We start from the raw sequence: 27,931 nt of genomic DNA, 5'->3' as shown, positions 1-27,931 counted from the left end.
GACTGTAAGTTGCAAAGTAAAATGTCTTTATTTTTAAAATAGAAAGTTGCTTAAACATTGTTTTTAATTGTATAATGATGTTGTAACCTTTGAAGGTATATTTTCACTACAACATTTCCCCTTCAAATGACTGGAGGTTATATATAACGCACTTTAGGGATTGTCATGTTTGTCCTTGGCTCCCCTTTTAAATTGTAAATATTGTATGTTTATCTTAAAGTATCCTTTTTTATTGTAAAGAAATGTTTTATTGTATGCTTTTATGATTTTGCAACTTAAAATCGAATAATGCTCAATTGACATTGACATTGACATAATCAAGTCAGTGCAACAATAGGGAAAATATTGGATTACTGAGGGGTTGAATTTACTCCATTCAGTGCAACAGTAGGAGAAAGATTGGACTCAGGAGTGGTAACATTTTACTATTCCCACTCCAGTCCGTGCAACACTACGGAAAGTGTTGGACTCAGGAGAGGTAAAATGTACTATTCCCTCTCCAGTCTGTGCAACAGTAGGGAAAGTGTTGGATTGCGGAGGGATAAAATATACTATTCCCACTCTAGTTGGTCCAACAGTAGGCAAAGCATTGAGGGTAACATTACTATTCCCACTCCATTCGCTGCAACAGTAGGTAAATGGTTGGATTGGAAAGGGGTAAAGTTTATTATTCCCACTCCATTCGGTACAACAGTAGGGAAAAGGGTGGACTCAGGATGGGTAACAATTTACCACTTCAGTCACTGCAAGAGTAGGGAACGTGTTGGATTGCAAAGGGGTAATATTTACTATTTCCACTCTAGTCTGTGCAATAGTAAGGAAAGTGTAAGACTCAGGAGAAGTAAAATGTACTATTCCCACTCCAGTCTGAGCAACAGTAGAAAGAGAGTAGTTCACTTCAAACAAATACAATATTTTAACAGCTACATTAAATAACAAGAAATATAAATATATTCAAATGTAATATATATATATATATATATATATATATATATATATATATATATATATATATATATATATATATATATATATATATATATTCACAGAAAAAACCATAGGTTATAGACCATATATAGTTAGGAATTAGCATTTACAAAACCTTGAAAATTCACTGAAAAAACCATAGGTTATAGACCATATATAGTTAGGAATTAGCATTTAGAAAACCTTATTTTACTCACACAAAACCATTGAAATTCCATATATAGTTAGTTGCACTAACTATATATCGCGCACCCGCAATCCACTGCTGATGATGTCACATATTACATCATTCATGACATGGTCAGTGACATCACTGATGACATCACTGATGACATCTCAAATGACATCACTGATGACATCACTGATGACATCTCATTTGACATCATTCTTGTGCTAATACGATAAACCTCTTCAGACTCTAATATAACCTTAGATACACTCAGTGTATACAGACACTCACACACTGTCACTCATCCATGGAGTTACTCACACACCTAGTCAGTCATGCAAAGAAACAATCTCACCTCCATTTCCTCAACTATACAGTTATACACACCTTACTTATTCAAACATATACTAACACATATTTACTCTCTTATACAATCCCTGATACAAGTTCACAATGATCCATACAGCCACTCACACATTCAGTGGCTCTCATGCACAGTTATTTATATATGCCAACTCTCACATGTACTGTGTTTTACATATGTACTTACTATGACATGTAGCATTGAGATATCCATTCACTCATCAATACACTCATGCACACAGTCAACCGCCCATGTAGCTTTTTCCACATGCACTCTTGAACTCATACACCTAGTGAATCAACTGCTCACACATCTATGCACAGAGTCACACACCTCCCAGCCACCCCCACACAAACTCAATCTCCCATAGAAATACTTGGGCAACCAATTAATAACACATATAGCCTCTCGTATAGCTAATGATCAACACATGCAGCAGTTTACATCACAACAGACATAATGATGCACAAATTAAGACAGTTTAGTCACTAACCCATGCATTCAGTGAGACACATTTAATCACTCACTCATACAGTCAGTCACGCACCTACTAAATCCTTCATCCAGACACTTATACATCCACTCATTCTTCAATATCTAAGACATATTTTAACTTTACAGAAACATACAGTCACTGGATGTTGTCATCAGTGATGTCATTTGAGATGTCATCAGTGATGTCATCAGTGATGTCACTGACCATGTCATGAATGATGTAATATGTGACATCATCAGCAGTGGATTGCGGGTGCGCGATATATAGTTAGTGCAACTAACTATATATGGAATTTCAATGGTTTTGTGTGAGTAAAATAAGGTTTTCTAAATGCTAATTCCTAACTATATATGGTCTATAACCTATGGTTTTTTCAGTGAATTTTCAAGGTTTTGTAAATGCTAATTCCTAACTATATATGGTCTATAACCTATGGTTTTTTCTGTGAATTTCATTGGTTTTTTAACAGCTAATATCTGTAGCTGTAAAATGTATTCTTCTTTAAATCCAAAAATATATTTTATATGTTTATGAATAATTTTTTTTTTAAATATTTTTTTTTCTTCGTTCCCGCTTCGCGAATCGGGAAGCTTCCCGTTAGCTGACCTTGATGCCGCGAAATAGACCGCGAGCCGGTAAACGTTTCTTTACCGCAAGTGCCGCGTTAGAAAACAACATCGTGACGCCTCCCGTCCGCATGACGTTTCACGTTGTCGCGTGATACGTCATATGACGTGCTACGTTAGCGAACTGGTACGCGAAGCGAGTCGCAAAGCGCAGGTTTCTGGAAGCAAACCGGGAGGCCCTGCAAAGCGCTTAACGTAAACACAGCAAGTCATGTGACTTGGTAATAACACTTTTCATTGGTTCATTTCACTTTTGGTTTCCTAATGATGTAAGACTAGGTCATATAATCTAAAATGAACACTTTTGATTGGTTGAGAACTCTTGTTTTTCCCAAATGATGAAAATCCCTCCTTCTTTCCTCACTCTGACTTTCATCATTGTGAGAGAAAGACCCTTTGTGATCACTGAGCAATGGCTTCTTTAGTAGCTTCAGCTGGTGCTTCCCCACCACCTCCACCACATCCAAGGAAGAGTGGACCACCTGCTCAAGTTGTAATTCAACAAGAAGAAGAAGAAGAGGAACAGGAGGACGAGCACGAAGAGAGGCAGTTTTTGCCTGAGCAGCCCAGGACGTCTCACCGGAAAGAAAACTTCATTTGGCAATTTTTTAAAATTCCCAAAGGTCAGAAAAAAGTAAATGCAAGATACGTAACTTGCCTTATATGTCAAGATAGACTGTCCAGAGGGACCGACAAAAAATACAGTTTCGGAAACTACACAATGCATCGCCATATGACTAGGTGGCATCCTAACAACTACAGTGCTGCACAGTTTCGGAACGACCTAGATAATCTCCCTATTATGGCCAGAAGATCTGTTGTACCGGAAGTAACGGGACCAGAGGGCAGGGAGATGGTGCCAAATATACAAATGAGATTTGGTGATGTAAAACACATCTGCGCATTTTGCGATGGATTCATTTCCTACGGAGAAAAAAGCATCACTCTGATCAACAGAGCTATTGACTATCATATGCAAGTTTGTCCGAAACGCCCAAAATAATAAATACTTCTTTTTTTTGTTTTGTTGCTCCTGTTGAGCCCTTTACAATGAATCGTTTTCATTGCCCCCTCCAAGAAAAACCCAAAAAAATATAAAACTGTTCCGAAAAATTCAAAAACAGTAAAAAAATGTTCAGAAAAAAAAAAAAAAAAGTTCTTTTCAGAACTACCTCCCCGTTATTAAAAAATTGGTACAATATTTGGAACTGTGCCAACCTCTATTTCTCTTAGTTCGCTTCCCAGTTCGCTCGCGGGTACGCGAACCGGAAGCGACCCAAAAACAGTAAGTATAAGGGAAGGAAACAGACACTTATGTTAAAAGAAAGATAGCTATAAGGGAGTAAACTAGAGATACCATTACCCGTAATCCACTGCTGATGATGTCACATATTACATCATTCATGACATGCTCAGTGACATCATCAGCAGAGGATTGCGGGTTTTTTGGCAACATGCCTTATCCACGCTGCCTTTTGCTTTATATAAGTTTTCAAATTGTATGAAATATATACCAATAGGTCGTTATGAACCTTTAGGTAGTGCTTTTCTTCATGAGGTCTGGTCGCTTCCATACACATACAGATGTTTCAAAGATGATCAAGAAGTTTATCTGAATGGAGAGGAATGCACTGAGACGCCAGATCATTCACTAATGTGTAGGCACATACATTTACACGGTTCATGCAACAAACACCAACCAAATATGGCTTGCGTGTTGCAAGGCACGCCAGTTCCTGCTATCATCCCCACGTTCAAGTTGTTGGAAAATGGTAGTTATTTGATGCTCAATAATGAAGATTGTTCTGAGTTAATTAAAAGTATTCCTTTTATCGTAACAGTAAGTGAACGGGTTATTTGCTGCAGAAATGTTCTATTTCCTCCCACACATGAACATAGGGAGTTTTCAATCTGGCCACAAATACCAACCTTGAGACACGTTTCAACGGCATGGCAAGAATAAGAGCTCTTTTGTCTCAGAGAGAGGTGGCCTTGAGTTCGGCCCGTGAAACTTTCGTACTTCACATAGCGAACACCCATACAGAGGTGCAAAACCTTTTTCAATTAACATTTGCCTTTCAATTTCAGCAACATGTTTCCGACTATCTGTAACGCATCCTCCACAAAGTCCCTGGTGCACTTTTTTAAAGTTGTTACCAGTGGTCTCGTGACTTCATTTGAGAAAATCTTTGGAGTCATCCCTGCTTCCTTTCATTGTATTTTCTGCACTCTGGTTCGTGGATTGGCATTTTTACTTGCATTACCAGCGGACGCTCTTGTGCTTTTTTACATTTTTAAATATGGATGTCCCTCCTATGCAACCTCCGACCCTGCAGCTGCTGACACTGTTCCGCAATCGCATGCTAGAATATTATGGCACAATGCCGTTGGCGATATTAAGCACGGCATATGGATTATCTTTTCGGTTCTCCTACTTCACCTGTGTCCAGCCTGTATTTCACTGCCTGACCTGTGATTTCGATTGGGCCATTGATTTGTGTCTCTGCGGACCGGTTTCTCCTGACGTCGACTTTAATCAGCTGATGACTCCTATCATTACTCACGAGTTGGTTTGTCCTGGCGAAAGGATTATGGCTGTGGCATTGATGCATGGACTACTTGGTCCCTGGAATTTACTGGCGGCAGCACAGTCTTTCTTGGAACAGAGCTTTCTTGAAAACCCACCGAGCTGTCCTCTGATGGTGATAGAGGATCCGGTGCTGGGAGAGCACGTATGTTCTTTTCCGCTTTTAAATTGGATGGCTGAACTGTTTTCGGATGAAGACGGTGACTTCCTATTGGAGGCTGTTGCAGCTTATTTTGCATACACAGTTATGTCATAGACCTTTTTCATGTTTGATATGCTGAGTACTAGCATTTCATTGACAATTCATTGACTTATTTGTCAAGTTTTTATTATTTACCTTCCCTATTGGCTTAAGACTCGATAAAGTACTTGGCTGTTTTATTTTTCTTTAGCATTAAATTTTCCTAGTTTTTAATGCTTTACCTTGCGGACCGTCCACATATAAACTTGCAATCTGCTCTCATGAGATGGCACTTCTATTATCTTATTCAGTTCGTTTCCGGATCATGAGGAGGTGTCATCTAGGTCCTGGATATCTTTACACCGTGTTAAGTTAGCATGGGCTCATTACCGGTTTAAACGCCATTTTTCCTTTTTTGCAACTTCTGCACACGACACTTAGTTGTTGCTTTAGCTTTCCACCTAGTAGTTCATCGTGGTTTACATGAGAATAATATGTTATTGGTCTACTATCTGCTTTACTTGTTAAACTATATCTGTACAGCGAGTGCTAAAGTTTCAAGAACAACACGATACAGAATTGTTATGAGGTCTGATCTCCACGACTTCATACTCATAACATAAGTGCAACTTCTGCCAATTCTGGGCATGAGGCGGGTTTTATATTGCTTTGCCGAACACACATACACAACAGTTGATGCGGTTCACATGAAGAGAGAGCTGGTGTATGCTGATGTGATTCCTTCAAATCTAAGACACTAAAGTATGGGCACGCCCTAAACCAACACAAAGAGACCTTCTTAGCAAATAATATAATATGTGTATTAGGGAGGGTGAGATATAAGCAGCCGCGGGCCGTGGAGGGAGTTACGATGGGGCAGGGAGGCGGGGAGGGGGAGAAGCAGGGTGGAGCCCTCTCTACCTTGCCCCTCCCCCTCCCCGCCTCCCTGCCCCACCGTAACTCCCTCCACGGCCCGCGGCTGCTTATAAGTGTTGCTAACTCTTATTCATTTACAGCATGTTAACATACTGTCACCATTCGCTTTTTATGTACTAGTAACTATGCTGGTAATTTTGCTACTGATAATATGTGTACTTGTATTCTCCACCCTGCTTCTCCCCCTCCCCGCCTCCCTGCCTCACCGTAACTCCCTCCACGGCCCGCGGCTGCTTATAAGTGTTGCTAACTCTTATTCATTTACAGCATGTTAACATACTATCACCATTCACTTTTTATGTACTAGTAACTATGCTGGTAATTTTGCTACTGATAATATGTGTACTTTTATTATCTAAGGTACTACGCCTGAGAAGACGGCATTAGTAAATAAACATTTCAAATACACATCTGTTCTTCTTAACTCCATGTTCTGGTTTCTAAGAAATCTATAACGACCGACTGTTCATGAGTTCCACGTATCCTGAGGTACTATAAGTTCATATTCTGGATTGTCTAAACATTGAGAGTTTGTTATATCCAATGTGACACTGTACCTAGCTTGCTAAATAGTTTTTGATTACTAACGTGAGTTTTGGGACACCCTAATTCGCCGAGGTTCCAATCCTCTGTCCACAGTTCTGTGTGAGAACAGAAACCCTGCGACAGGGGCACCCCCGACCCTTGCTGGAGCTTCATCACACTTGCGATACAACTCCAGCAATGCATTCGCCGAGGTTCCAATCCTCTGTCCACAGTTCTGTGTGAGAACAGAAACCCTGCGACAGGGGCACCCCCGACCCTTGCTGGAGCTTCATCACACTTGCGATACAACTCCAGCAATGCGCCACCTTTACGGCACAGATACATCACGCATCTGTGCTGTTTTTGCCCCATGATGCGCCGCATTGTAAATGCAGCACACCATAGGTGACGGAACAGCGGCACAGAATGACTAACACATCCCTGGTGATGCGCCAGTCATCATAAATGTATCCCTATGCTTCTTATCTTGTTAGAGATGAACCGCCATATGTATCATCAAAGTTATTTGCATTTCCTAAATAGCGAACTTTAAGGAATAAATAGCGATTCTTTACCATTCCTAGTTTGCGATGAGCTATTTGCTAATTAGCCGAATGTAGCCCAATGAAGCCCAATGTAGCCCAATGTAGCCCAAAGATGGCCGCCAGACACACAAAAAAACAAATGTAGCCCAAATATCAGCCAGATGTAGCCCAACTATAGCCCAGTGACAGAATGACCAATCAGCTTCGCAAACCTCCGTTACGCGAAGCGGAGCGCTGTTACAGATATATATCTTTTTTTGAACGTTAATTTCTCAAAATCCACTGGAGCACATATATTGAGACCTAGCAAAGGCACATCGGGCTACCAGTCCCTAATATTTTGCCAAGTTTCGTGCAAATCCATTCAGCCGTTCAATTATTATTATTATTATTTTTTTTTGCCCCGCGGGGCCCTTTTAAAACCTCCACATCAAACCTAGGGGATCAGCGAGGATCTACTATGCCCCCTTATAGTTATTTCCCCCTTTGTTTTGACCTCCTCTTGTCTCTCGATCCTACCGAGAGACAAGATGGCGGCCGCTACGGACTGTTTGGAATGTTGACAGACGCCGGAGAACCAATCAGCTTCGCTTCACAAAGCTCCGTTGCGCGAAAAGTCCGCGAACCAGTGGGCTGCCCGGTCCGCTGTTACAGATATATATCTTTTTTTAAACGTTAATTTCTCAAAATCCACTGGAGCACATATATTGAGACCTACAAAAGGCACATCGGGCTACCAGTCCCTACAATTTTGCCAAGTTTCGTGCAAATCCATTCAGCCGTTCGGGCTAAAAGTGAGGCCAACCGCCCTATGGAAAACTCAATGTTAAAAACACGTTTTGGGACCCCCCTTTTTTCTCGGCCCCCACTGGACGAACCCCCCCCCAAATTTTCAAGGGCTGCTCAGAAACAAAATGTGCCATTTTCCTGAAAATTTCAGCCAATTCCGTCCACAAACGCCAAAGTTATTAGACATAGAATTTTCAAAAAACCCATAGAGAAAAAATCCTAACTATATATACCTACTGGCGACCGCCAGTAGGTAATATATATATATATATATATATATATATATATATATATATATATATTTATATATATATATATATAGTTTTTGAATTAAACAAATTACATATTTATTACAATGTTTAAAAAATATTTTAAATTAAAACAAATAATAATAATATAATTAAAATACCACACTATATTTTCACAATTATAACAACCAACAAATATGTTATTTAAAATTTTAAAGCATAACACAATTAACACATAACATAATAAACAACACATTTTTCTAAATAATAAATACCTATTTTTATGTTTACTATTACTTAAATACCTTCCTATCTTATACGTCTACAAAGTAAACAACACACGCCTAAAATATATCCTCAAATTATAATAATTACACATTTTGCATAATTAATTGTACATAAAGCAATTAATAGTAATTAAATAATAATACAATAATTATATTTAATCAACTTCCAACCCGTTATTCCTATGAACCCAGCAACGTGCACCCAATATATATTATTTTTAACTTACATCATTTACATAATTATCGGTTAAATAATTAGCAATTAACTAATAATAAATAAATTATATTTAATGAACTTCCCACCCTTTACCCCTACAAACACAACAACCAACACCTCAAATATAACTTTACAAATTTCTTAATTACACAATTGACATAATTAATTATGAACTAAATAAGTAGTAATCATTATTTATGATAATTAATTTACTTCACACTCTTTGCATAATTAATTATCAATAAATTAGTAGTAATTATTGGTGATAATTAATTTACTTCACACTCTTTATCTCTACATAAACCACAGTCCATACCTAAAATATTAATAAAAATGTAAATTAATTACACAATTTACTTAATTATCAATTAAATATTAATAATTAAACAATATTATTTAAAATGTATAATTAAATTATTTCCCATCCTTTACCCCTACAATCCCCACAAACCGCACCTACAACTTAACATAATCAAAAAAATGAATTCAATCAATTGTCAATTAAATAATGAAGAATAATTAACTAGGGGACCCTCGTCTTGTTGCCCAGGGATCCGCTGTGTTGCGCTGTTTGTAGGTGCCGGGGTGCCATAAGAAGAGTGGAGGCATCTCGCACCACGAGACACACCTGGGCATGGCCCAGATGAAGATTAGGCCAAGATCAGTCCCATCTATGCCGGTCAGCTCCAGTAAGAGCCAGGGCGGGGTCACCCCTTTTATACCTGTGCCATATTCTCTTCTTTACACCTTCGTCTCCCCACTTTGGGCCTATGGGGAGACGAAGGGCTGCACCTGCCTCTGGGAAGTCCACTCCTGATTCTACAATAGATGATTTTTTGGAAAGAGCTTTGGGGGTTATTAGCAGGGAAATCTGTTTGGCAGAACGATGTCTGTCCCTGACCTCCTTGCAGAGCCACTTTTGGAGACTGTACAAGAGTCCCCTGATTCACATATGTCTGTTGGGTTGCACTTCCAAAGTATTTTTCTTCCTCCATCTGTCTTGGGCCACGATCAGCCTGACTCTTCTACTGGTACTATCACTCTGACTGTGCACGCACAATCAACCACCTGTTTACCCAAATAACTCGACTAATCCAGAGGTCTCCAATAACAGAGGGGGTAAGAGAAACACACCGGACCGGAATATCAAGTTGAAAGAATTATATTCAGAACCATCTATTGTTCCGTCCACTTCAGCCGCAGATCAAAACCGGGATACTGGCCTCCGACTTATGAGCTTTATGCAAGACTCTTTAGTGACTTTGGTTGCTGAAATATCCAAAAATGTAATATCTTTGCTTACTGCATCTTTGGTTTCCATCATTGATAGGTTAAGCAAGGTTAAGGAAGCCTTGACCAAACTGAGGGACACATTGTTGGTGCCACACTTTGTAAGTCCTCCTTTGCCCATTCCCTCAGGCGGCACCACTGACATGGCCCACCCAATACACCACCTATCACATCCCCTGGTTTATGGTGGAATGGCAACCTCCTCTCAAGATATGAGGGGCAATGTTCATAGCTCTATCCCGGCCCAGCCTATACATGTTTCAGGGGCACGTTTACAGAACCTTCCTGAAGGCAGTAATGGGGATAAGGCTCAGCCAGTTAATTTAGGTGGCCCTGGAAATATGTCTGTAGCTTTTACTCAGCGAGTTGGTCCTCCTAAGAGCCACTCGTTGCAATTGCCCCCTTAGGCTACCCCCTTTATTGTGATCCTAAGAAATGTTCCTTCGTTTAGTAAGAGCTCATAAGAAGAGCATCAGCAACTGGTTAATGAAGTTGTACATTGGGTCAATACTCTAATGCTGTGGTTCCCAAACTGTGCGCCGCGGCGCCCCGGTGCGCCGTAATGAGGTGCCAGGGGCGCCGCGCACACTAGGGTGACAAACCGTCCGTAAATTCCACGGGCCTTTTGTCTGTAATTTTGGCCTCTCACAGGGAGCAGCGCAGCTCCCCTGTGAGAGGCCTCATCCCTGCTGCTGGAGGCGCCTGGCACTCCTCCAGGAGAACAAGAGCAGCCCCTCCCGCCCATTGTCAGTCAGTATGCCGCTGATTGCCACTTACTGAATGACAATGGGGCAGTCTGGGGGTGTGACACCATGTAGTGGCCTCCTCCTGCCTCAGTGTACAGAAGGGCATTCTGTACGATAAAAAGTAAAACGTCAGAAAACACTTCATTCAAAGAAGCCTGGAAAACAAGTTAAAAAGAACGGGTTATCGTTCTCCCACTGTCCTGTCATTTTAGAACAGAAGTATTTTCAATATTGTATTCAACAAAGCCATGGTTGCTGCTTTTTTATTTAAGGAACTAGCAACCATTGACAAAGCCAATAGTCCTGGCTTGTTGAGGTGTAATGATACTTGCTGTATTATATATCTGGATGCAATGACAGAGACAACATAGTGAGGCGGAACACTATGCTAAGCGCAGATTTTTATCCTAGGTGTTTTAAACTGCGCTCTTAAATACATCCAACACCCCCTTTGAAGAGACCCCCATTTTTTTACACCGCTTAAAGCCCTGGAAACAACACCATGTTACAGTAACCTCACATCCTGGCACTGTGCATCATGCATGACTTCTACGTTTTCAGTCTGCCTATCTGCAGGGGCATAGTGAACTCTCCACCAGCCCACCCCTTGCTGTAGTTCATTCTTGATGGGACTCTTCTGCCTGCAACTCTGCAAACAAAGGCTCAGCTCATAATGTGAAAAGGTGGGTGAGTAAATAAGTGAAGGAATGTCTGAATGGCTGGATGGATTACTGAAAGGATGAATGCATGAATGAAAGGGGGAATTGATAGATAATGAAAGAAAGGGTGGATGGATGAGTGAATGAATGGAAGTATGGATGAGAGAAAAGGTAAATAGATGGATGTATGGGTGGAAGGGTAGATGTATGGGTGGAAGGGTAGATGGATGGGTAAAAGTGTGGATGGGTGTGTGAAAGGATGGATGGATGAGTGAAAGGGCAGCTGATGGGCGAGTGAATTGGTGGATGGGTGTGTGAAAGGATGGATGGGTGGATGAATGAAAGGGTAGATGATGGGCAAGTGAATGGGTGGATGGATGAATTGATAAGTGAAATGGTGAATGGATGGATGAGTGAAAGGGTGGATGTAAGATGAGTTAGTGAAAGGGGGTAGATGGACAAAAGGATGGATAGATGAGTGAAGTGAAAGGGTGGATGGATGAGAGAACGGATGGCTGGATGAGTGAACGGATGGTTGGATGAGTGAAAGAATGGATGAGTAATAGGATCAATGGATGGATTCATGAATGGATGAGTAAATGAGTGGGTAGATGGATGGATAAGTGAAAGGGGGATGGAGAGAGAAAGGGAGGATGAATGACTGAAAGGGTGAATGGGTGGAAGGATAAATGACTGGGTGAATGGATGAGTAAGTGAATGGGTGGATGGATGAGTAAGTGAATGGATGGCTGGGTGGAAAAGTGGATGCATGGATGATTGTACAGATGGATGGGGTGAAAGGGTGGGTAGATGAATAATGGATGGATGAGTGAAAGGGTGGATGGAGGGATGGATGAGTGGAATGATGGACGGAAGGATATATGGTGGATAGGTGTGCAAATGGTTGAATATGTTTGGATATAGATGGGCACACAGATGGAAGGACAGACATTTTTAGTGTAAAAATAAGGCTGGGGATACTGATTACGACAGACCAAACTCAATGTTCCATTTTCTCAGAGCGGGTCTCAGTACCAAAAGGTACTGAAAGCAGCAGCTGGCATAAATAAGGGTACCAGGCACTCTGTTGGGGAAAAAAATGATGGATTGGGATGCAGCCAAAGTGATTGCCAGTGGATGCGATTAATAATTCAAGCATTCCAACCAATATAATACCTTCATTGCATTCCAAATACTTTAAGGAAGATAACAGGAGGTACACACCACCCACCCACCCACCGGTAAAAAAATGGTGGGGAGCCACGGCCAACTGCCGATTAGGTCAGGGGAGCCACAGGTCAAAAAAGTTTGGGAACCACTGCTCTAATGGGTGGTTCCACATTAGGTCATAAACAGATACGCCTTATGAGCAGTGATCCCTGAGTGGGCAAGACTCCAAAGCCAGCTGGCAATGATTGTGTTGTCATTAATTTTAAAGATTGAAGAGAGGCCAACAACATCCTGTTTCACCTAAATTTTACCTGTCCAGTGTCAACTGCTATTGAGGCTCTTCCTCTGGGTTATTTTTACAGACTCCAGGGGCATTATCCCACCTTTTTACTATCAGAGCCAAACCTGGTAATCTCTATTTCCCAATTGGACCTACAGGACTGATTCCTGCTTCAGTTACTCCCTTTGGTCTAAGGGATCCAGCAGCCGACCCTGTGTTACCTGGGACTCATATTGAATTTAGGGTTTATGTGCCCACTGGGTGTAATCCCGTTTTTTCTAGGGCCATTGCAAGTAATCCCTTGCAATCATTGTCCATAGCCTCCTCAAATACTGCTGGTTTATCCAGTAAATGGGACAGGCCAGAATGGCTTAAGTTCATTGAATGCCATGCTATTATTTGCCTACAAGAGACATGGCTTCTTGACCGTATATATGTGAATGTGTTTGCTACATATCACGCACCAGCAGTGGCTAGTAATATGGGTAGGGCCAAGGGTAGTTTGATCGCTCTTGTTTCCCTTTCTTTCTCCTCAAAGGTTCTAGGGACAAAGTGTGACTCAGTATATTACCAGATGATTCTGTTTCAGTGTTCTGCCTCTAGATTGCAGCTGATAAATCTATACAACAATGTGTTTGATGTTTTTGATCATTCTAAGGTTGACTTAGCAAGTTCTTTACTCAAAGACATTGAGAATTGTATGAGCAACAAACATAGGGACGGTGCTCTGGTCTACTGGGGGATTTACACTTAACAATTTATCAGTATTTCCATGTAAATATTTGTGGGTTGGAGGATGAGGAAGGGATTTTTATCTCCCATTTTGCACATTGTCTTCTGATGATGAACTGAATTTGCTGTTGGCTAAACTTAATCTTCATTTTTATTTCGACACTTAAAGCTCAAAAGCTAACATTACAACAACATTTGTGGGGCGAGGTACACCTAGCCGAATCGATTTTATTCTCTTCTCTAAATAATTAAGATATTGGATCTTGGACTATAGTGGGCTGATTCTCCCCTTAGTGACCACGGATATTTGTCTATTTCTATTCACAGCTCATTGAGCACCAGGATCCCTGCAGTGGCTCATAATACCTGTTTATTATCTTCGGAAAGTCATGGGGTAATAAAAGCATGGTCTAAGGTTGACAAACCCTTCTTTATAGGACAGCTGGTGGTCTCCACTTACCTGGACTTTTTGTTTGTCTAATAGCTGACAGACCACAGGATTGGGGTCCTCCTGTGCTCCTCAACAGCTTTAATCAGTTCTGTGGAGCAGCATTTGATCTTCTTTTAGTTCCACACAAGAGGGGACGTAAGCCACCTATAAAGGGGTTTGACACTAATTGTACCCTGGCGCACAACCAGTTACTCGCTGCTCTAAGACAATCCCACAGAGATCAGGGTGTGGTGCAGATATGTCGACCTCTGTATAGAGATGCCCTCAAAGTCATACAAAATACTATTAGATAGGGAGCATTTTCATCACTGGTCCCGGCAAGTTAACTGAGGAACAGCAAGGCCTTTTGGCAAACAGTTAATCACAGGTTTGTTTGAGGCAAACAGAGAACCAGGCTTTGTCACTGTTATTCTATCCGAATCTTAGATTGCCCATTTCACTGAGCTTTATGCTGACCCTTATTTAGAAAATCAAGAGATCCCTGATTACAATCATTTAGTCCCTCCTCAGTCTGAGACCAGCAGCTTAAATGTGCACCAGTGTTCCGCAAAGTATTCAGCAGGTCCAGTCATTAAACTGGAAGAGGTCACTCGGGCTGTAGCTAGCTGTTCGGTTGGGCATGCTCCTGGTCCAGACGGACTTCCCTCAGACATGTTTAGAGTGAACACACCACTGTGAGCCCCTCAATGATGCCCTAGTGACTGTCCCTCCTAAGAACTGGTTTCATGCCACCATTGTTCATATATTTAATGGAGATCATGAAAAGTGACCCCCACTGCTATCACACTATTTCCCGGATTAATTCTACAACGAAGATTATGGGTCAAATTCTGTTAAACCGTTTGCAGCTTTGGGCCAAGGAATATAACATACTCTTGGATCTTCAATTTGGTTTGGATCCAGCCTTGGTATAGTCAAGCAGTCCATAAATCTATATCTGCTAATTGCAAAATACACTGAGGCAAAGTGTAGCAAATTGTATTTGGCTTTTATGGATTTGAGTCCTGCTTTCGACTCTGTAAACAGGTCCAAATGTTGGAACATCATTATTAATATGGGGGTAGGTCGCTATATTGTTAACTTTCTTAGAGATCTGTACAATTATGTCACTGCTAGCGTAACGTACAGCTCAGGCGGGGAAATTACACGATCTTTCAGCTTGGCAAGGAGCGTCCTGGCTCCTTTTCTGTTTTCCATTTACATAAACAGCCTAGAGGATAATCTGGGTAATCTCAAAGTTGATTGCCCTCGTGTAGTTGTTCGAAGTAGTCCGCATTAACTTATACACTGCTAGGACTACTAATGGCTTACTACGTCTGCTTGATGGTTTTTGCAAGTTTCTGGTAAGTTTAAATTTTAAGGTCAACCAAAACAAGACCCACATAATAATTGTTGGGTGAAGGAAGGAGGATAATGTTTCCTTTGTAGTGAACAGCTAGAAGGTTGGTTCTGTTCCCACTTTCATCTACCTTGGCATCCCCTTTGATGCTGAACTCTCATAGGGACCGCTGAAGGTTAGTCAAGCTGCTACCTTCTCCAAATCAGTGTAGGCTGTCCTTAATTTTGCCCGCAAACCAGGTCAGAAACCAATAAAGAAACTCGCGAAAGTCTACAAATCCAAATGCTGTGCTTTTGCTTCATATGGGGCATGAGTGTGGGGCATTGAAGATCAGGGGGCCCTTGAAAAATGCAGAATAGTTTCAGAGACTGCTAGCTGTCCCCCAAAGCACTACTTCCTTTGTTTGCCACACTGAGGTCGGGATTGGTTGTGTTAGCGCCCTTATTCAAATTCAACCCCTCCTTTTGTGGCTTAGAATCGGGACATTTTTCAATATGGCTGTGCTTGCAGACTGCTTAAAACTCAACCACTGCCTGAGTATTCCTTGGTTGAAGTACATACAGAATCTATATTGCGGCATGGGATGGTAGGACTTCTTTACCTCTTCTAGCACTGTTTCAGCAAGCTCTAATAGGACTTTGAAGTATGTATTTTTACAGTGATGACTGGAGAACAGAATGCAGAGTGCCGTAGACAAACCAATGGTCCATTTCTATATGGGGATTTCTCTGGTTGAAAGTCCTGTGCCATATTTAGTAAGGCTTTGCACGGTGCACTTTCTTGCTGTTTTCACATCACAAGGAACTTATTTTTCACAACTCCCTTTATTCCCATGTGACGACCAATCTCCACAGAATACATTACATTTTATCTTATTTTGTAAATGTTACTCATTGATGAGCAAATGCTACTTGCTGCCCATTTTCAGGGTGGCCAACATTCGTTACAGCAGAGCTGCCTTTTTTTTCCTGCAAAACTTACCCACGACCAAGATTAGCTTCTTTGCTGCTACATATATTGAATGTGCTACTAATGGCTACAGCTCTTGTATGATGTTTTAGGAATTCAATTTGGTTATTATGGATTTTATCTTGATTTTTATGATAGATCATCATGCTTTTTATCGTAGAACTGACCTTCCTCAATTTGTTAGATTCTCTGCTTAGATAACCCAGAGGGACATAGCGGACCCCACATGAGCTTCCTTTTAGGGCTTCTTCTGAGGTTTTTGTTCCATTGGTTTTATCTGAGCTTTGTGGTATTACATTTGATGATTGATGTTGTATTGATATGTATTGGATGATATTCTATAATGTTTTTAATTATATATCCTGTGCTACGTTGTGTACATTTATGGCTCAAATGAGCTGAAATAAAGTTGATTTATGATGATGAAACTATTAAATATAATTAATTTACTGCCCATCCTGTACCCTGATAAACCCCGCAACCCGCTATGGCACTAAAAAATACCAGGACAGTATTAAATTAAATTTAAAAACTACTAACAATGTACAAACTATAGTAAAAACATTAACAATAATTATACAGTGTATAACATTTACTCTCGACTGCCAGACTTGTGGTGACGGTGGTTGGTCCACTGCATCATGACTTGCAAAGACCTTGTGGCGGAGGACCACCAGCTGCACCAGGGAACACCTGTTGCCTTGCGGTGGTGGAGGTGCGCCACAATGTAGTATGCTGAGCGGGACTGGGGCATACATGTGCCCCTCTGTCTGTATATCTCCAAAGTTCCTGCATGGCATAGATGTCACCATCCATACTGTGCTGGAACTTTTCTGCTGTTTCTATTGTGCTGCCTGTTTTCCAGTCACCGCCATGGATAAGGCGAAGGACCTTTTGCCGTACACGAGTCCAACTCGTAATACAGTGGGCGCTCCTTGCCTGGGTTTGGTGTAGCTGTGCCATCGGGGAGCTAATACAACTGCATCAAACTCATAATCAGCCCCCTAATTCGGGACTTTTGTTTGTATTTGTGATGGATAAAATCATCTGTTTGAAATTATTTGTTTGATTTTTTTTTTAGGGACTAATGCTCTGATGAAGGGCCACACATGGTTCGAAATGCATTGGGATTGTTATATGATGGGATCAACATATGACGTCAACATATTTTTGACGATAAAAAAACAAATAAAGAACTTGAAAAACTCATTGGAGATTCATGATTTTTATTGGAAGTACACACATTATTCAATTTCTAAGGAGTCCCTCTTTGAGGCGGATGAAAGTAGTGCAGAGATAAAACTCTGCTATTGACAAGGATCAGTAAAGCTCTTAAACGGGAATGTTAGAACATCTGAGACAGACAATGAGAACATCTCTATGGTCTCCTGCAGTCATCTCCTGAGGAGAAGGTCTGTATGAGGCAGTGAAACTCATAATGTTCTAAGACCTCAAGACGTTCTACCTGCAACGAGGTCAGTTCATGTCTTACATAAGATTAATACAATAGATACATAAGAAGTGGGGGGAGAAGGAGAGGAACCTTTGATAGCCAAGGCACTGTAATTACTCCACACACTGGGTGCAAGCCCATGACTAAACTATATAACGCACTCGGATTGCAGAATATGATTAACATAGAGAGGACTAAATCTAAATGTAAGAACAGCCTGGACAAGTACTTTATGCAGAAAGAATCTGAAAGGATACTCAACTACCCAAAACTAGTCTCAACAAATACTAGATCAAATATGTATCATTCAATTATTTGCACAAGACAAGCTTGACCTCAGCACGATTGCCTTACATTGATCCAAACCTTAATAGCAACATCCCCAGATGGTACATGGAAAATGTCACCTTTGTTTCTACATGGTATGGTCTTGCCCTAAATTAACAGACTACTTGAAAGTGGCAGCCAGAACATTAACTGATGTGACAGGTACACCAATCTATATAAACCAAGGATATGTTGATTGGAGGAGACGCCATGACCATGAAAAGTAAAGCTGGACAGCAAATGTATTGATCTGCTGCTTTTCCTGACGAAACATGTTATTTAGGTTTAGAAATCTCCCAGACTGCACAAAAAACATTTACTCTCCCATTAGAAGTAATTAATGTCCTTTCTCCCAGATCCTTAAACATGTCTAACTGTAATACAAATGTTACTGGGACTACATATCACTATATTGCTAGACAAGCAGACATTGGACATGAACCAGAACGAAGAGATGATGGCAAAAGTGAGAACCAAAGCTTTGGAACATGTCTATAAGGAAGATAAGAAACATGGGAGCACATTCCTACCACAAGTATGACAATATGTATAGAGAATATCTCATTGTAGCCATGGCATGAACTGTTTACAATATTTTGGTGTTTCCTTTTTCACAGTTATGTTACAATAATCTCTGTTACTGTGCAAATGAGGAATGATTACACAGATGAGAAACACAATGCACAGCTGTGAACATAAACATGTGAGCCGGCATATGAAGGATTGAAATAACTAAAATATTAAAACTGATTAAAACACACATTGGCAAAGTCAATGGGTCAACTTTAGAATCAGGCCATTTGGCTTTGTCGATGCTTGTTTTGTTTATTCATGTTTTTTATTCAATTTTGCTAAACTTTTTTGATGGGGGAGCCGCCTTGTCCTCATCAAGCTAATAAAAGGAAAAAAATAATTGGCTAAACCCAAAAATATTTTTTGTTCTCAAAAAGCACACTTTGTTATAGTGGTCTTTGGCAAATGAGTTACTTTGTATGTGGATGTGCTACTTTTGAAATGGCAGAAAGCTGTCACACTAACAGTAAAGTTAGCCAGTGGCTAAATTGTGCTTACCATACCAACTTCTTTTTTTGAAAATATTTCTTTATTCTGATTTTCATAATACACAAAAAACAACTGTAATAACATTCAAAGTACCACACAAAGTACCTCACTTCAACATAAATACTAAAATAAATAATATTCCATTAAGGAATAATAAGATCATAAGAAAGAAAGAAGAGAGTAAAAACAGAAGCGCCATCACACTAAACAAGCACAGTTTAAGCAATACCTAGGGTAATCCTCCCTGTATAAAACTCCCCACAAACAAAAATATAATGCCACAAGCCTGAAGCACATCACCCAGATGCTAATCCTAAATTGAAAGCACTGCAGACACCATCCCGTTTGAATGGATAAAAGAAGACGTCCCATGCCGAAGGAAAACAGTTAATATTCACAAAGTCTCAAAAAAGAACCCCAAACCTCATCAAAAACATGGATTTGATCCTGAACCTTGTAGATTCGGTGCTCATACGTAGCCCACCTATAAAACTCAGCTATCAACTCTTAATGCATGGTCACCTGTTCTGTGTGCCAGTGCATCAAAATGCAGATCTTAACCACCATAATGGCCATTAACATCCACGTGCACAAATGGGAAGTCATGTAATCCAAATCGACAAGGTCATGTAACAAAGCCATTTAGTCTGACTCCTCAAAAGGAATACGATTTGTTGAACTTAGTGCTTGCCATATATAACGCCAATATATATCTAATGCAGGGCATGACCAAAGTATATGGTATAAATCATGTGCAATGCTAGAACACCTCCAGCATGCCCCATTGGGAGCTAGACAGGCTTTGTACAATTTGAGAGAAGACCAATGCCAATCATTTAGAATTTTAAAATAAGCAAACTTTAAGCGCACTTCGCTAAACCAGCGATAATGATACCGTAAGATTTACTTCCAGTAGCCCCCAAAGTATTCGACTCCTAACCGCTCCTGACAATAGGATTTATCCGCGAAACAAGTATCACTTGAGTATATATTGTCAATAAGTATTTGGTACATATTAGACACACGACCCTTGGAAAGCCCAACAGGTGAAGGTATCCCCGTATCCCGCAATCGGCGAAGCTGAGAGATGAATTGGATCTCACCTTAGTTTTCTGATCAAACAATGCTGCACTTGTCAATATTTCAGAGCTGTGACTGGGAAGAGAAGGTGCTGACCCACTTCACGTTATATTGTAGTGGACAGAAGAAAAATGTGAATGCCACAATAACAGACCAATAGGTGAAGAGCCACTGTCAGCCCCCAGCTCAGCTGCATTCCAAACTGCCCGGTAGCCAGTGGAAAACCCTATTACACACATAAATTAAGTAAAATCAAATGGTCTTGACAACACTTTACCTAAAGGAAATCAAAAGCTGTTGTTTAACACCAGGCCTAAAATTACAGTGTTGGCAACCAGCCAGTGAATGTCGCTCTGCAGGGGGCAGTAAGGTTGGGTAGCTATTGTTTGGGTGAGGGGATATTTTGAGATGTATTTTTGCACGAGTGATTGATCCATCGCCATCATTTTGAACTGAGTTTAATTTCTCCCTTAATGAAACTTCATTATCTGGGAAACAATCCTTTGATTTACCTCTAATAATAACAGAGATGAAGTGATACTCCATTCCTAACATCAGTTCAAAACAAATCATAAACTTCATGAATATCTATCAAACCCATTTGTGTTCGCATTAAATAAATACTGGACTTAACTTAAGACCACAGCATTCTAGACAATCTATATAAATGATATCTGCAGTTTATTAAACAGCGCGTCGTACGGTGAATACGGTGCGCATTTATTTATTTCAAAACGTCTTCAATGATCTGCGTTCCCCGGAGAAGTTTTTAGGTCACTTTACATTCATTAATTTATAATTTATGGGGCCTGCGTGTGCTCCAATTCGCATAGCAACATGATGGGAGAGCAGCCATGGAACCTTCTCTTGCGGGAGCTATTAAAAGTTGTCATGCAGTCAGTGACCTATCGGTAGGTGAAAGGATTTGCAATCATTCTGTGCAAAGTCGCGCCGTTAACTAGCTTCTGGGGCTTAATCAGCCTGTGTACCTGATTTTTTGGAGCTCTAATACACTAGTGGGTGGCTAACGTATGCAAAAAGGGGGGAACTAATTACATTTGTTTATGTACGCTATCGTGTGGAGCATTCCGTTTTCCCCGCCATCAAGCCATGAATCATTAAATAACTGCTAAATTGGCCTCCGGGGACGGATCATGCCTTCTGAGTTGGTGGGCCCCCGTCCCACCATAGCCAGGTGTGCGCTGCAGCTAGCAGGCATTAGCGCCGCTTTAAAGGCCATGCTTTGGGGAGGCAGCCAGGCCTCACACTGGGTAATGAGTGGATGGCAGGCTCGGAAGCCGCGTCAGGCCTCCCGTCAGAGTTCCACCTCGCGCTGATTAATGAGGGCATTTGAAAGACAATTAACAGGGGCAGATTTGGCTGCAACCGGTTTATCAATCAGGCGCCGACTATTCAAAGCGCCGCACCTTCTGCGCGGCCTTTGTTTTTCCCTCAGCAAAGCCGTGATATCAGTGGTGCATAAGCAACGAGGGGCCTTTATGACGCGCATAAAAAAGGAATGCCGCAAACCATTGCATAATGTGTCCCTAAATGTTACTTTGTAAACCATAGGCGAGGAGATACTGGTAGGCAATCATAATAACAGTTCAGTCTTATAGGTGACGATTTTCAATGTCAGCTGGTTAGCAAGGCCTAGAGCGTGGATTTGTTTTGATAGTTGTCTCCCGCCGCGCACATACAGGCCTTTCTCACTGGGCTGTGGGATGTGTACTAGAAGACCGAAAGGTTTGAAGAAAAAGTGACAGCAGTGTTGGATTCCTCGAATGGTTTGTCACTCGCTTATCTTGGTTATGTTTCCATTGAAAAGAGAGATTATATGTAAAACACGCCTAAGGGCTAGTAAGTTTTGCTCCACAACAGTTTTTAAATCGATAGCAGCAGATTCCCGATGTGTAGCTCCGCCATGTCCATGTTTCGAATAAAGAACATGCTGCTACCCTTTTGGAAACGACTTTTTTATCCAAACTAGCGTTTATTGTCACATATAATGTGGAAGTCACATGCATTCATTTATCATTTAGAACATCACAAACCCCCAGAAATGCCGAGTGAATCCAGAGAGGATTTTGTGCAAAGATTTCAGTCCCTCCCCCACACCCCAGATGAATTCCAAAAGGTAATAATACTTGATGGAACTGTGCTGAGAAACACCTCTCGGGTCTGAGATTTGCGGCTCAGAAATCCAATCGTCATTATGCGAGGTAAAGCAGAAGAGCTTCAGGCATGGTATTTCTTCTCCAAAATATGCCCACCGTACTACAAACTCGCAGGTGGAAGAGCTGTCCAGCTCCCATTGCAATAAAGACATATTGTCTGATTTAGAGGTTGGTGTGTGATATGGTTACGTAGGCCTCGAGTGAGGAACATCACCATTTTACATGTTCTTGTTTGAAGTTGACAACTTTCTTAAACGTTTACTCTTGACACCCATTTGCATGTGCACACATAAAGGATAACATTCTCTGAAATGGATTGCTCACATTTACACTTCCTCGAAATCCATATTATTAGGTAAGAACAAATAGAAAGCAAGCAATTTGCAACAAGCATTTATAAATTCACTAGGTCTGTCTTTTGAGAGAAATTGTCCCTTTAGTGATTTAGGGTACTCATTTACTCATCATGCGCATTTGGATGGATAGAGAGACGGTTGGAAAGACAAATGTATGGACGGATGCACGGACGCACACACATGCACACACATACTCTGATTTATCTACAGAACGTTAAACTTTCTGACTACGTGTTAAACATACATAATATATCTGTTCCACTTAAAATGCACAATGAGACTGGAGATACAAAGCAATGATTGATGGAGACTGACCCAAACAAGCCATGCTTGTGTCGCCTATCCCTGCAGAATGACACTGAGGATGGCTGCCACTCTAATCAATCTCTGCAGAAAGCCTCTGACAGGCTGATCCTTTTACCAGTACCTAAAGAATAGCAATATAGCTAGCTCCTACTCACACCAGTCCATAAAGAACGACACTGAAGCAGGCCGCTACCCTAATAAATCTCTGCAGAATAACTTTGTGACAGTCTTCTTCTGTTACTAGAAGCTACAGAATGCCACTGTGGCAGTCTCCGACTTTCAGCAACCAGAGTACAATGACACAGTGACAGGCTGCTTCTCTAATGAATCTCTGCACAGTGACACTGTGGCAGGTTTCTTCTGGTACCAGTACTTACAGAATGACAATTACGCAGACTCCTAATCTCACCAGTGCCAGCAAAATGACACAGTGGCAGGCACCTACTCTTAGTAATGACACTGTATTATGTAGCTTTGGTTACCAGTGCCTACAGAATGCCAATTTGGTAGGCAGGGCTTGAAGTGGGGTGAAAAAAGGGGTGCAGCCCAAAGGGGTACGGCATATGTGATTAAGGGCATGGCTTTAATACATAAACTATATTTCTGTGATTCCCACAGTAAACCACTTGATTGTCATTTTGGTTTCTCGCTGCACTTTTGGTGATTGTTCCACATCTACAACACAACAACTGACATACACCTAAAACCAGACAGGACTATTGGCTTTGTCAGTGGTTGATAGCTGTTGAAGATAAATAAGTAACATCAATGAATTTGTGTGTGAATAATTATTATTGAAAATGTTAGAATTCTGAAATTGTGAGACTGTCTATTACAGATTTTGGAAGTTTGCGAAAGGGGTAGTGATCTTCAGAGTTTCTTAGTCACTCCTGTTACATTCACTCCATATTTGACATGTGCACCTTTTTCACTCCACATTTCCTCCATCTGCATATCTTACACCTCATCTCTTTCATCTTCAGCACCCTCTTTTAACTCTCTGCTGAATGCATGTCTTCCGATCTCCTTCACTTCACCACCCCCTAAACACACTAAGCATGCACTCACCTGTAAACCTTGCATTTTCTATTACATTAGCCTTGTCAATATTTTGACAACTATGTATCTCCTTAATACAAATCTGCACATAATCACAATTACAACTACTACATGTGACCATTGCTTTGTGCACTCTGCAGGAAGGCCAAAGATTGGATGACCATGTATTCCGAACACCTTTTTGACCCACTGACAAGCACTGTGAGAAACTCGCATTTCTTTCTGCCTCAATTCCAGAACTCTCAATCATGGCCCATTATAAACAGAGGCAAATCAGCTAAAAAATATGCACTGCACAGAAGTAATACACCACACCCAAATAAATTCCAGAAGCATACTATCCTGAAAATCGCTAACAATCTTAGGGAATGCAAGATTAAGGGCCTGATTTAGATCTCAGCGGACAGGATACGCCTTCACAACGGTGATGGATATCCCGTCCACCGAAATATATATCCCATGGATATAATGTGATTTATAGTTCAGTGGACAGGATATCTGTCACTATTGTGACAAAGTAACCCGTCCATCACATTCCGAATTAGGCCCTATAAAAAATGTGAAATATAAATGGAAACTAAATCTGACATGGATTATTTTATACATTCAGGGCCTGATTTACAAAGGTGAACATACACTTTTGTCTAAGTTTAATACTTTTCGGTATTCAAAAATTTCATGCTGAGTTTTACGAGCCTGCACTCCCTATACCTATGCGTGCTGAGTTATCTGCCTTAATTGTGGACCCTCCAGGTGTAAAGAGCTCTGCACAAATAAGTTTAGGAAGTGCAGAATCATAAAACTCTGCATGTAATTTGTGAGTACCAAAAAGTAGCAAACTTACACAAAAGTGTACGTTTAACTTGTGAATCAGGCCTAAATATTGTTCATAAACCTAACGGTGTTTTTGCCAGTAAAGTTAAGGACACGAATACGGGATCTGATAGGGAACTGTTTCAATATACATTTTTAAACACTAGCAGGCCAAAAACCCGAAGGGACCCAGCCCATTTAAAGCTCTGGTGGCAGCCTTCTACTCTCATCATTCCTAGCAGAATGACTCAGTGTCAGGCTGTTTCTTGGATCCTACTCTCAGCAAGGCTAGCAGTGTTAGGCTTCTTCTCCAATTATTCTCTGCAGAATGGCCCAGTGTCAGGCAGCTTTTGTTACCAGTACCCACAGATATACAATGTGGCATTTTTCTATTCTCCTGCAGAATAGCAAAGGGATAGGCTGTTCCTTTAACCATTTAAATGTGGGACAACACGCTCAGACCCCAGTGAGGAGTCCTTTTTTGATATTGAGGCAGTCAATGTTTAAGCCTTTTTAAAAAGAAGATATTCAGGATAAATCTGTGTGCTTTTTCCCACAGGTTGGCAAGTCTAAAGGTACTCGAAGTCTTTTGGTTTCCCACGAAATGGAACAGGGAAACCACCCAAAAAAGTGGCAATTCATTTAAAAACAAAATGAGAAAGAAGTGATAAGTGCTTTTCCCCCTAAGAACTGCATCATCAAACGGTTTCCGGTGCTATGATTGCCCCGTTCCCAGGTTTCAGAAACAAGAAAAATTGTTAAAATGAAGAGGTCAATGTTTCCCATGTTTGCGGTTTCAACGTATTTTGAATTTGTGGGACTAAGAGGTGTGAAACCCAGAAAATGTCCTCTTTTTCCTATATTCTCCCCTTAGTGGTTTCTCTCTCTTACTCTACATCAAGGTCTGTTGAGGATAAACGAAGTGTCAGTTCCCAAAATGGAGTGCCAGTGTGTCCCACCTGAAACCACTGGCTCAAAACTGCTCATGAGAGAACATTTCTGTAAAGGTGACAAAATTCAGAAATCAACAAGGCATTATTTGTATAGTTTGTTCACAGTTTTCATGATGAAAATAATCATTAAGATACAAAAAAAATGTAGTAGGAAAAAATACAAATAGGTAACAACGCTTTAATCTGTAATATTCTACCTTCATGTTTGTCAGATTTGTGTGGCCACATGGTTTTTCAAATGGGGTTCGACCACGCATCAAATTATACGTTAAAATGTACTATATTACAAATAAGAAAAGCTATGAGTTTCCCAAATGAGCTGAATAATCTGTGTTTAGGAATAGGGGGTATTCGTGCCACTCTGAATTTGGGGCTACTCATAATGTCATGTGATTCAGATGCGTTTTACAAAATATGTTCCTGTTTTTGCACACATGGCTTAGATTTGGAAATCATGAATGTAAAGAACTTTAATAGATAATAACAAACATCCTACTTCCAGCTTTCCTACACTATGTCCAATAAAAATGTTACCCCACATGTACATGTGGCTGCATCAAATGGGCATGACAGGACCAAAAGCACACCATGGCATTGTAAATGTTTTTAGATTTGTATATCATTCATGCTTGCAATATGGTTAACTGTGGTATTTGAGCCTAGAGGTGGTTAGCACCCAATCTAACCTTTCAATCCCAGACCTTTTTTAACACTATACACATGGGGAGTCAGTGATGGTGTGGCTTGCATAGCTCATGCTATGTTTCCCTCTCCAGAATGCCCTGTAAACATAAAATAGTGGTATAAAGTCACAGATTTCCTCAGATTTCTGCAAATAGTGTGATGTGCTTTTGTGGATGGCTTTACTTTTCTCATCTAGGATGTCAACAAAGACCCACTGTTGCTGTAAAATATCATTCCAGTATCCGCAGAGGTAGCAACAATCCAGAACAATGAGGTAAGTAGAAAAAATGATATACTTAGGTTTTATTTCAGAACCAATCAGAACTTGGCACAGGTGAGTAAACTATAGTTTTCAGATGCAAGTCTGTTTAAGAAAATGCAGTGGTGATTGAAATTACAATTCTTACATGTCAGTATCACTTTCAAAATGCGGTTGCAATCATACAGTAAGCACTTTTAGATTACTGTAGAGTTACTTTTGGATTACATTGAGTACTGGATTGATATGTGTAGTAATTAGGTCCACGCTTGAAGGTAGTTTTCATGTAGTTTTATTGAGCAGATAAGTTAAGTCAGGTACAAGCTCAATAGGAGACTTAAGGGACCTAGGGGAGACCCCACCAGGAGCTCCTGTCCAGGTGCTCAGCCCATCCAACTGTCACTATCTAGGCAGAATACCAACATTCTGACTGCTGCATTTATGAACATTCTAAAGATGGTAGAAATGCATCACATTGGGAATAACAGGATATTACATATCCCCTTTTCTTATATAAAATTTAAAAGTTAAAAACATCATTTTAGAAACAGAGAAATGAAAACAAGAAAAGTGAGCACAAGAAGGAAAGAATTAGCGGAAGAGGAATACATGTCAGAAATGAAACATCAAGAAGAAAGCAACAAGAGAAATAAATAAATACTCAAGAAATAAGAATTAAATAAAGGAACTAAAGAGAGACTTAGAAATATACTCTTCAATAAAAAAGATTTGAATAAAAAAAAAAAAAAGAAATAGGAATAGAAGAATGGAATTAAACTTACAAACTCTCCTCCCTTCTTACACAGCAG

This window comes from Lissotriton helveticus, chromosome 3_1, assembly GCF_964261635.1.
Source record: "Lissotriton helveticus chromosome 3_1, aLisHel1.1, whole genome shotgun sequence".
Taxonomy (NCBI): Eukaryota; Metazoa; Chordata; class Amphibia; order Caudata; family Salamandridae; genus Lissotriton; species Lissotriton helveticus.
Note: the sequence above shows the minus strand (reverse complement) of the source record.